Raw genomic sequence first — 10,662 nt, forward strand, 5'->3', positions numbered from 1 at the left:
TAGTTTGAGTATTCAACATTAATATTTGCATTTAAATATATTATATTTTTTGTCAAAATTATGTAAACAGTCTGAATATATAATTTGAATATTCAAGATTTTGATATTATTTGTAATGATTTTATGTTCTAATTCAATGTTTAATCAATATTATTTTAGTTAAATATTAATTTTACATTGGATTTACGGAATATAAATTTAAGTAGTAGATTCTTTTCAAAGTCTAAATAAGGATGTGTTAGAATTAGGTTCACCAGTTATAATTATTGAAAAATAGTGAATTATTGTCACTGAATTAGAATACATAAACATAGGGAAACTAAACTGCATAAACAAACTTTTTCCCTTGTTAAACTTTTGTTTTCGCAATACTTGTAGAAATGTTTAGTTCCGTGGTCATTTTTACTCATATATTGCTTTTTACTTTGCAATTATTTCAAGTCAACAAAATTATTCTTAAAAATCAATAATCTTAATCTGTACAACTTAAACATAAAAATACTTCAAATAAAAATTATCTAAATTTAAATTACTTAAATATAAAATGACACGAATATATAACTTGAAATAATTTAAATATGATATGATTTTGTCAACATATCCAAAATGACTGACAAGAAAAGAAACCCTCGCTTTTGAATTTTCTTCTGATAGCAATGCTTGGGATGTTGTGTTTCAATTGAATATTGTTATTCTGGTCTTTTTTAGCTTCAGGGTGCCCTGCAATGTTCCAAAAAATCAACAATGGCATCCTCATGGTTTGTACGCATTCATTGTATATATATTATATAACTTTCAAGTCAATGATCCAATTCTCGATTATGACTTTTCTAAGTAATCGCCCTTGACTCGAAATATTATATATATCATTAGCCAAGTATTTTGACTCGGTTAGGTTTCATAAATTAAATGATATTGATTTAAAGTACTTAAGCTCAAGGCGCCACGAATCAATCAGTGCGACATAGTAGTAGGGACTTGGCTATACATTGTCAAGTTTATGTTTATTTATTTCAGTCAGCTAGTTTATTTTGATCTATTTTTTTTATATTGGAAAAAATATTAAATTAAAAATAATTATAAAAAATTTAAAAGTAAAAAAAAAAACTCATCAAGAATTAAATAAACTTTCATCGAAATTTTTTAAAAATTGTTATATTATTATAAAAGTTATTGAAAACTTTTGCCATGTAGCATGCTATGGCCCGCACATGGTAAACTCAATTCTGTTCGGGCTCAAACCAAACAAATCAAGCCTAATAAAAAATAAATAAAAACAGTCCAGCCGATTTACAATATCAAATCTAATGGCCCAAATCAAAACAAAAATTTAATGACTTAAATGGTCCAAAAGCCTAAATTAAAAAAAAAAAAAAAACTCTAGCATGCGCCACACCTTAGCCTAGCCGCTGCCGCTTCTAGCGCTTGCCACCAACTGCTCTGTCAACCACCATGCAAAAAAGAAGAAACAACACATGCAATTACCAGTGGCAAGAACAGTAAAAAAAATTATATAAAAATTGAATGAAATGGCTATAAAAGCCATTGAACATCTATATGAAAATGTTTTTTTTTGGGAATAGAAATCGAAATAGAAAACGAAGCAATCAAAAAATTCAAAGGTGATCTTTTTTATTTATTTTTCCTTTATTTTTTTCTTTTTTAATTTGTTATTATCTATATATAAAAAAATAAAATAAAAAAATTACCTGGCATTTGATATTTTGTCGTTGGAAATCGAACCGTCCTCCGCATTTTTGCAGCCACCGGTGGGTCTCCGGTGAGCACCGACCCTAGATCTAGATTTTGGGAGTCGAAAAGCCCAAAGTGGGTTTTTTTGGTTTTTTCAACCACCAGGAACAATGGAGTCATCGCCGGCGACTGGTGGCTGTCGCAGCGAAAACTCGCCAAACCTAGGCCTAACATAGGGAAAGGAAAAAAAAAGGGTTTCAGGATTTTTTTTTTAAAAGAATAGGCTGAAATAATTTTTTTTAAAGTTTTTTTTTTTACTTATATAGGGTGCCAATATGGCACCGTTTTAGAAGGGTCTGAAAGGCCCCAAAACGACGTCGTTTTGGGGGCCAACCCGATTCGACCCGACCTAACCTAGCAGGATCAACATCTTTTTTAAAGGGGGTCTAATTGTTATTTTGGCCCTTCTGCTTTTTTGCTACTTTTTAATTTAGTCCTATTCATTTTTATTTGTTTTTATTTTTACCCCATTATTTAAATCCCTGTATAATTTAGTCCCCTGACCCATTGTGAACCCCTTGGGGAATGACACATGTTAATGTAAAGGGAATAATTTCCATTTGACCCCTTAAATTTTTATCTTATTTTAATTTAATCCTTCAGTTTCTTTTTCTTTATAATTTAGACTATTAGTTTTGTTATATTTTAAATTTAGTCCTTTATTCCTTTTCTTTGTTTATTTTGCAATTTATGCTTCAAGTTTTTCTTAAATTTCAATTTAACCCTTATTTGGTTAATTTTACCTCTTTATTTATTATGTTATTTATTTTAGTATTTAAAATTTAGGTTATTTATATTTTCTTTTATTTATACATTTTATTTTTATATTATCCTTGCTATTATTCCATTTATTTATTTATTACCTTTTATACTTTCAAAAAAAATTAGATTGTTTATTTTTTTGCACATTTTGTTATTATCATTATTATTATCTTATTATGCATATTAGTATCATGATTTATTATTACTATTATACTTTTATATTTTATTATGCATATTACGCCATTATTACTACAAATTGATGTCGCACTATCATTATTTATGAAGCATGGCATTTTATCTTACTCTTAGCTGGTTTTTTTTTATATATTCATTCATTTATTATCCTGGTATCATCTCATTTTACTTATCACTACTTTGTTTTATTTCATTAATTACTATGTATTTATATATTCATTCATTTTATGCTATACCGAATAAACTAAATACATATTACTTTAAATATTGCATTCGTCTTTGCACGATGCCCAAAAAGGATTTTTTTAAAAATCAAGGTAATTATTATTATTATTTTAGAATTAGAAAAGTCATGTTCTTAACTTACGAGATATGTCTTCTTTCTAAAATCGAGATAGTCGGATATTTACTTTAAAATATATGAAAAAGAGATTTAAGTGATGATCAAATGACGTTAAAAATGACGTTAATTCTTGTTCTCGGGGATATAAGGCATTGTGTCCTACCTTACGGAATATGATCCTTTCTTCTCGATTAACTTGAAATAAGCCCCTTTTCGTGAAAATTAATTTAGTTAAGCAATGTCTTAATAAGGGATTGTATTTTAAATTCTCTTCAAATTTTTAATTTTCGACACCAAAGACATCAAGTAATTAATTAGGTACTAATTTTGGGCGTAACGAGAGTGCTAATCCTTCCTCGTGTGTAACCGACTCCCGAACCTATTTTCTGGATTTTTGTAGATCGAAAAACATTATTTTAATAAATCAAACCTCTTATTGAAGCGATCAAATTGCGAGGTGACTCGATCACGCCTCCAAAAAGTGATTGGTGGCGACTCCTATTTTCGTTTTTTTAATAAAAAGTCAATTCCAAAAAAAAAAATTTCGACAGCTTGGCGACTCCACTGGGGACAAAATAAGAGAGCCAAGCCGCGAGTTGATTACTTTTTGGTCTTTTTGTCGAAAATTGATAATTTGGTTTAAATTTATGATCCCTTTATTACATTTCATCCTTCATGTTTTGACACCTCGAGTTATATAGCGATCTAGTATATCTGTTTTATTGGTTCGAAAGTTTCTTTTTGTGTGTTTTTCGCATATTGCATTTGCATAACTGTTCAATTTTGCCCTTCTTAAGTAGGAGAGAAACTATTCCTTCGCGAGGTCTTCACCTCCGTATAGGATAGTGGATTGCTTTTGGGATACATCCATACCTATGTCTTCATAAGGTCTTCGTCTCCGTATACCCATAGGGAAGTGTATTCCCCTAAACTGAACTCGGTTTGTATGAGCTTATAATGGGTGAGGATCAAGAAAATTTTCAGTTCAAGTATCCTTACTTTAAAATCGAGCTGCATATAATGAGCCTTAAGAACTTACCCTAGGTAGAGCCACACCAAACCCTTAGTGGTTGATAAACCGTAATTTATACATATTTTCCCCCCATGTTTAACGTATTGTATGGATGATTTTCCATTAGAATTGGTGAATTCGATGCTCCTAATACTTAAAAGAGCATAGGAGAGAGAAAGGAATGAGAAACGGGCCAAAAACGAAGAAAATAGGCCAAAGTACGAAATCAACATGGCCTGAACCTCCTCACAAGGGCAGACCACACGGCCGTGCCAATCTGGTAGAATTGGAGCACGACTCGCACGGGCATAGCACACGCCCGTGCCATTCTAACAGGCTCGAACACAGCCTGAAGTAATCGCACACGAGCGTGTCACATGGGCGTGTCCTTACTGAGCCCAAGTTAAGTCCAATTCGGAAAAGGCCACTTTTGAGGGCTCCTAGGCATTCCAAAGCCTATAAATACACCCTTGAAGAGGAGAAAAAGGGAGACGGAGAATAGGGGGTAAGGAATTACTCCGAGGAAGTCGATTGATCCATCTCAGAAGCCATATTCATCATCAAGACTGAAGATCTCTCCTCAATTTCCCTTCAGGAGTTTTGGGTTTTCTTTATGTTTTGTATTCTTTATTCTTCTGAGATGTTTTCTTATTTAGTTATAAACTAAAACCCCTAAATACCTAAGGAGAATGAAACCTAAGACGAATCTTGTTATTATTTTCTGAATCGTATGATAAATATTTAACTTGTTCTTAATTATGTGTTCTTAATTCTTGTTTTGATATCCCAGGATACTGATTTAAGACATGCTCTTATTCAGAGGAGGAATAGACCCTGTTTAAGAGTACATTTGTCATAATTAAGCGGAGTTGATTGCGCGCCTAGAAATAGGGTGACAAGATTTTGCCGGATTAGGGTGAAACCTAATAAGGGGATCCATAGATCGAGTTAATGTAACCCTAGAGTGTTAATTAGAGAAAAGTCTCGGTTATTCAATCTAGGGATTAGATGTTATTAGTCTTGAATAGGGATAATAACATAACTTAGGGATCTTTACGGAACAAGTTGAATGAATAAATCGTCCGGTTCGGAGCCAGAATAACAAGTAAAGTCTAGGTGGATTTTTCCTTAAGTATTGTCTTAAGTCAATCGATTTTCCTCGAAAGCAATTCCCCAATTATTTTCTTTGTGAGTTCTTAGTTTAGATAATTAGTTAATTAAAACAAAACCCTTTTTTATTCTTAGGCTAGATAATAAAAAGACAGTCATTACTAGTGCTTTTAGTTCCTTTGGGTTCGTCAATCCGGTCTTACTAAAACTATACTACTGTTCGATAGGTACACTTGCCTACATCGCGATATTAGTTAGTTTAAGAACGAGTAATTATAAATATTTAAAACCTATCACGAAACCTCGCGATCAAGTTTTTGGCGCCGTTGCTGGGGAACTAAAATATTAGGAACGCTCAATTTTTATTACTTTAGCCATTTATTTTTCTTACAATTTAATTTAATTTAATTATTATTATTATATTTATTAATTTACTTTTTCTTTCTCTTGGCAGGTTTTTATAGTTTATGACTAGAAGAAACCCGTCGGGACCATTACTTTTTGATGAAGAAATCGATCGTACAGTTCGCAGAAACCAAAGAGAAATAAGGCGCAGCTTAAGATACACGAAGAACGAGCAAGAAGACGATACTCAACCCCCAACCGAAGAGATGGCTAAAAACCACGGCAATCAGCTTCCTCCTACAATTACGGCTAATCAAAATCTTGCTCCACGCACTATGTATGATTATGCTAAACCTTCTTTAATAGGAATTGAATCTAGCATAGTTAGACCTGCTGTAGCTGCAAATACTTTTGAACTGAAACCTAACACAATTCAAATGATACAACATTTTGTTCAGTTTGATGGTTTGGAGGATGAAGATCCCAACGCTCACTTAGCAAACTTTCTGGAATTTTGCGATACATTTAAAATCAATGGCGTTTCTGATAATGCCATTCATCTTCGGTTGTTCCCTTTTTCACTGAGAAACAAAGCTAAACAGTGGTTGAACTCATTACCACGAGGGTCTATCACTACTTGGGAACAAATGACCGAAAATTTTTTACTAAAATATTTTCCGTCGGCTAAAACGGCTAAATTACATAATGATATCTCTTCTTTTGTGCAGATGGATTTAGAAACACTTTATGATGTATGGGAAAGATACAAGGACTTACTAAGAAGGTGCCCTCACCATGGGTTACCGCTTTGGCTTCAAGCACAAACATTCCATAATGGTTTGAATCCCTCGACTCGTTAAATGGTTGACGCAGCTGCTGGCGGAACCATCAACAATAAAACACCGGAAGATACCTATGAGTTTATAGAGGAGATGTCACTGAATAACTATCAGTGAGAAGTTATGAGGACAAAGCCAACGAAAACAGCCGGCGTTTATAACGTCAATTCAGTCACCATGCTCTTTAATCAGGTAGAACTTCTTAATAAAAAGATTGATGGTTTTCTTAGTTCTACGCGGGTACATCCAGTAATGAGGTGTGACTCAAGCGGAGGAGGTGTGCATACAGAATATCAATCCTTCAATCCTACAACTGAGGAGGAACAAGTCAACTATATGGGTAATAATAACTTTAGATATCAAAATAACCCATACAGTAATACTTATAATACAGGTTGGACGAACCACCCAAATTTCTCCTGGGTTGGTCAAGGGAATCAAAAGCCACAAAATCCTCAGGGTTTTCAATAGCCACCTTATCAACAAGAAAAGAAGCCAAACCTTGAAGAGATGCTCTCAAAGTCTATTTCGGTATCAAAAACTCGTTTTCATAACACTGAGGCAGCACTTAAGAATCAACAAGCATCGATCTAAGGACTCGAAACTCAAATAAGCCAGTTTTCTAAACTAATCTCGGAAAGACCACTAGGTACTTATTAATACCAAATCAAGAGAGCATGTCAAAGCAGTTACACTAAGGAGTGGGAATGTGTTAGCGGAATCTGAAAAGAAGTTAGCACAAGAAGCCGTGGAAAGCGAAAGAAGGGAAGAAAAACCCGAAAATAGTGACAAACCAGTGCTGGAGGAATATACACCACCGGTTCCATATCCAGCAAAATTAAAAAAAGATCGCATTGGTGCACAATTTGGTAAGTTTCTTGAACTTTTTAAGTAATTACATATCAACTTACATTTTGTTGAAGCCATCTCGCAGATGCCTACCTACGCAAAATTTTTGAAAGAGTTTCTAACAAATAAAAGGAAGTTCGAGGACTTATCTACAGTAGAACTCAATGAGGAGTGCTCCGCCATACTCCAAAACAAGCTGCCAACCAAACTAAAAGATCCAAAAAGTTTTACTATCCCTTGCTTAATTGGTAATCTGAATGTTGAAAAAACACTAGTTGATTTAGGCACTAGTACTAATTTGAAGCCATATAAAATGTTCAAACAACTTGGTCTTGGGGAACCTAAACCTACTAGGATGAGTATTCAAGTAGCCGATAGATCTATTAAATATCCTAGGGGTATTATAGAAGACGTACTCGTAAAAGTAGATAAATTTATATTCCCTGTTAATTTTATTGTGCTTGACATGGATGAAGATGTGGAAGTACCCTTAATTTTAGGGCGCCCATTCCTAGCCACTGCTAGAGTTGTGATTGACGTGGGTGACGGTAAATTGGTACTTAGAGTAGGTGACGAGGAGATGATCTTTGAAATTTACAATGCTATAAGATTCTCTAGGGAACAGGATGATTCATGTTATTTCATTGACTCTATTGATCATATTACTCAAGACTCTTTTCAGGAAATTGTACAAGAGGAGATGACAGAACCGTATCCAGCTCAAGACGAGGAGACAGGTGAGAAACCTAATGACCATTCATCAAGACAAGTAGAATATGAGGGTATTAAGATAAACGATGAACTTAAGCAAAAACCCTCTATTGAGAAGTCTCCCAAACTGGAACTTAAACAATTACCAAACCATTTAGAATAAGCATTCTTTGGAAATAATTCTACATTACTAGTTATTATTACTTCTAATTTGCAACCCAAAAAGAAAGAGGAATTAATCCAAGTATTAAAACAACATAAGAAGGCCATAGCATGGAAAATTTCTGACATTAAAGGAATCAGCCCCTTTTTTGCACCTACAAAATTTTGATGGAAGATGAATACAATCCGTGTGTGCAAGCTCAAAGACGTCTGAACCCCAACATGAAGGAAGTTGTAAAAGCTGAGGTAATTAAACTTCTAGATACTGGAATTATTTATCCTATTTCTGACAGTTCTTGGGTAAGTCCAATGCAGGTTGTCCCCAAGAAAGGAGGCATGATGGTTGTGACCAATGAGAAGAATGAATTAATCCCAACAAGAACAGTTACAGGGTGGAGAGTTTGCATAGACTACAGGAAACTGAATGACGCCACAAGAAAAGATCACTTCCCTTTGCCATTCATTAACCAAATGTTAGAAAGATTATCCAAACACATGTATTACTGCTTTCTAGATGGACTCTCTGGTTACTTCCAAATCCCAATCGCTCCTGAAGATCAAGAAAAGACGACATTCACATGCCCATATGGTACGTTCACTTATCGTAGAATGCCTTTTGGATTATGTAATGCTTCTGCCATTTTCAGCGCTGTATAATAGCCATATTCGATGAACTCGTGGAAGATATCATGGAAGTCTTCATGGATGATTTTTTGGTATTTGGTAACTCTTTCCATCTCTACCTTAAAAGTTTAAAATGAGTTTTAATAAGATGTGAGGAAACAAACCTTGTGCTTAACTGGGAAAAATGTCACTTCATGGTTCAAGAAGGTATTGTATTAGGGCATAAAATTTCTAGTAAAGGGATTGAGGTGGATAAATCTAAAATAGAAACAATCAAAAAATGACCACCTCCTAGTTCAGTTAAGGCTATTAGAAGCTTTTTAGGACATGCTGTTTTTTATAGAAGATTTATTAAGTATTTTTCTAAAATAGCTAAACCTTTGATTAAATTGCTAGAAAAAGATATACCTTTTAACTTCGATCAGGAATGTTTAGAAGTATTTAATACTTTAAAGGATAAATTAATTAATGCTCCAATCACAATTGCACCTGATTGGAACTTTCCATTTGAACTAATGTGTGATGCGAGTGATTTTGCAGTAGGTGCAGTATTGGGACAGCGAAGAGACAAGTATTTTCAACCTATCTATTAAGCCAGCAAAACCTTAACGGCTGCACAAGAAAACTATACTACTACGGAAAAAGACTTGCTAGCTGTGGTTTTTGCATTTGATAAATTTTAATCATATCTCATATTGTCTAAAGTTGTTGTTTACACTGACCATTCCGCCTTTCGCTACCTTTTAACTAAAACCGATGCAAAACCTCGACTCATTCGATGGATTCTCCTATTGCAGGAATTTGACTTGGAAATTCAAGACAAGAAAAGAGCTGAAAACTTCGTGGCTGATCATCTGTCCAGGCTCTAGAAATCCAATACCAGAGAACTAGATGACATGGAAATAAATGATTCATTCCCTGAAGAATAATTTTTCGCTATATCTAACTCTGAGGTGCCTTGTGTAGCGACGTAAAAAAAATTTAGTTTCGCTTGGTCGCTAATTGTGGCGATTTATTAAACATTTGAAAACCAACTTTTGATTTTATTAGCAAAGGGAGTCGCCACCGATCCTTTTTTATAGGTGTGATTGGACACCTAATAAAATTATTTTAAAACAAAAAGAAGGCCAAATTTAGGTCTACGTGAAAGTTCGAGAGAAAATTGGGGTTCGAGTCGATTCTGCTGAGGAAGGTATTAGCACCCTCGCGACGCCCAAAATTGGTATCTCATAAACATTTGTTGACTTGATTTTCAAAATACGAGTTCAATATAATATTTAATCGTGATCCGATTGAAAAATGAAAATTTTAGTTTTCGATTTTTTTTTAGAAAGGGTGTCCGTTTTTTAACACAAGCCAATTTAATTTCACCCAACATAGCGATGAAATCGATGGCTTAATATTAAATCGGTACATTGCCTTATTTTTGAAATTAATTAAAACATGAGAAAAATATTCCTAAAGTGATAAATTAAAATAGATAAATGACGCAAAAAAATGATATCATTAATGAAAAATATTAACATGGAATACTAGAATATTAGAATAACAATAATAATGATATTTACAAAATAAAACAAATCATGTACTAATAATAAAATAGGAAAAATGATATATTTGGTAATAATAATATAAAATAATAATATGTACATAAAATACATATATATATATATATATGCATATAATAAAAGTATGTAATAATAATAATAATATCTACAATAAAAGAAAATATTAGGAAACGTACATAAAAATATATACATAAAAATTTATACAACAATAATATAAAATAATGATATGTGCAAAAATATATATATACATATGTACATAAAATATACACTAATATAATAATAGTTATAATAATACTAGCAATAGTAATAATTTGTAATAATAATATATACACAATATGGTATTTAAAATATATATATATATATATATATATATGTATATAATAGTATTTA

The 10,662-nt window shown here is 32.8% G+C and overlaps 1 non-coding gene across 1 annotated transcript; it reads right to left on the minus strand.

Annotated features, from left to right (window-relative positions):
• Nucleotides 1–6,215: 6,215 nt before the first annotated feature.
• LOC128289810 (small nucleolar RNA R71) lies at nt 6,216–6,321 on the minus strand. The gene has a single exon (XR_008279454.1). It is a non-coding gene; the product is annotated as a small nucleolar RNA R71 (small nucleolar RNA).
• Between the last annotated feature and the right edge of the window lie 4,341 nt (nt 6,322–10,662).

The sequence above is a fragment of the Gossypium arboreum genome, chromosome 2 (assembly GCF_025698485.1).
Source record: "Gossypium arboreum isolate Shixiya-1 chromosome 2, ASM2569848v2, whole genome shotgun sequence".
NCBI classification, from domain to species: Eukaryota; Viridiplantae; Streptophyta; class Magnoliopsida; order Malvales; family Malvaceae; genus Gossypium; species Gossypium arboreum.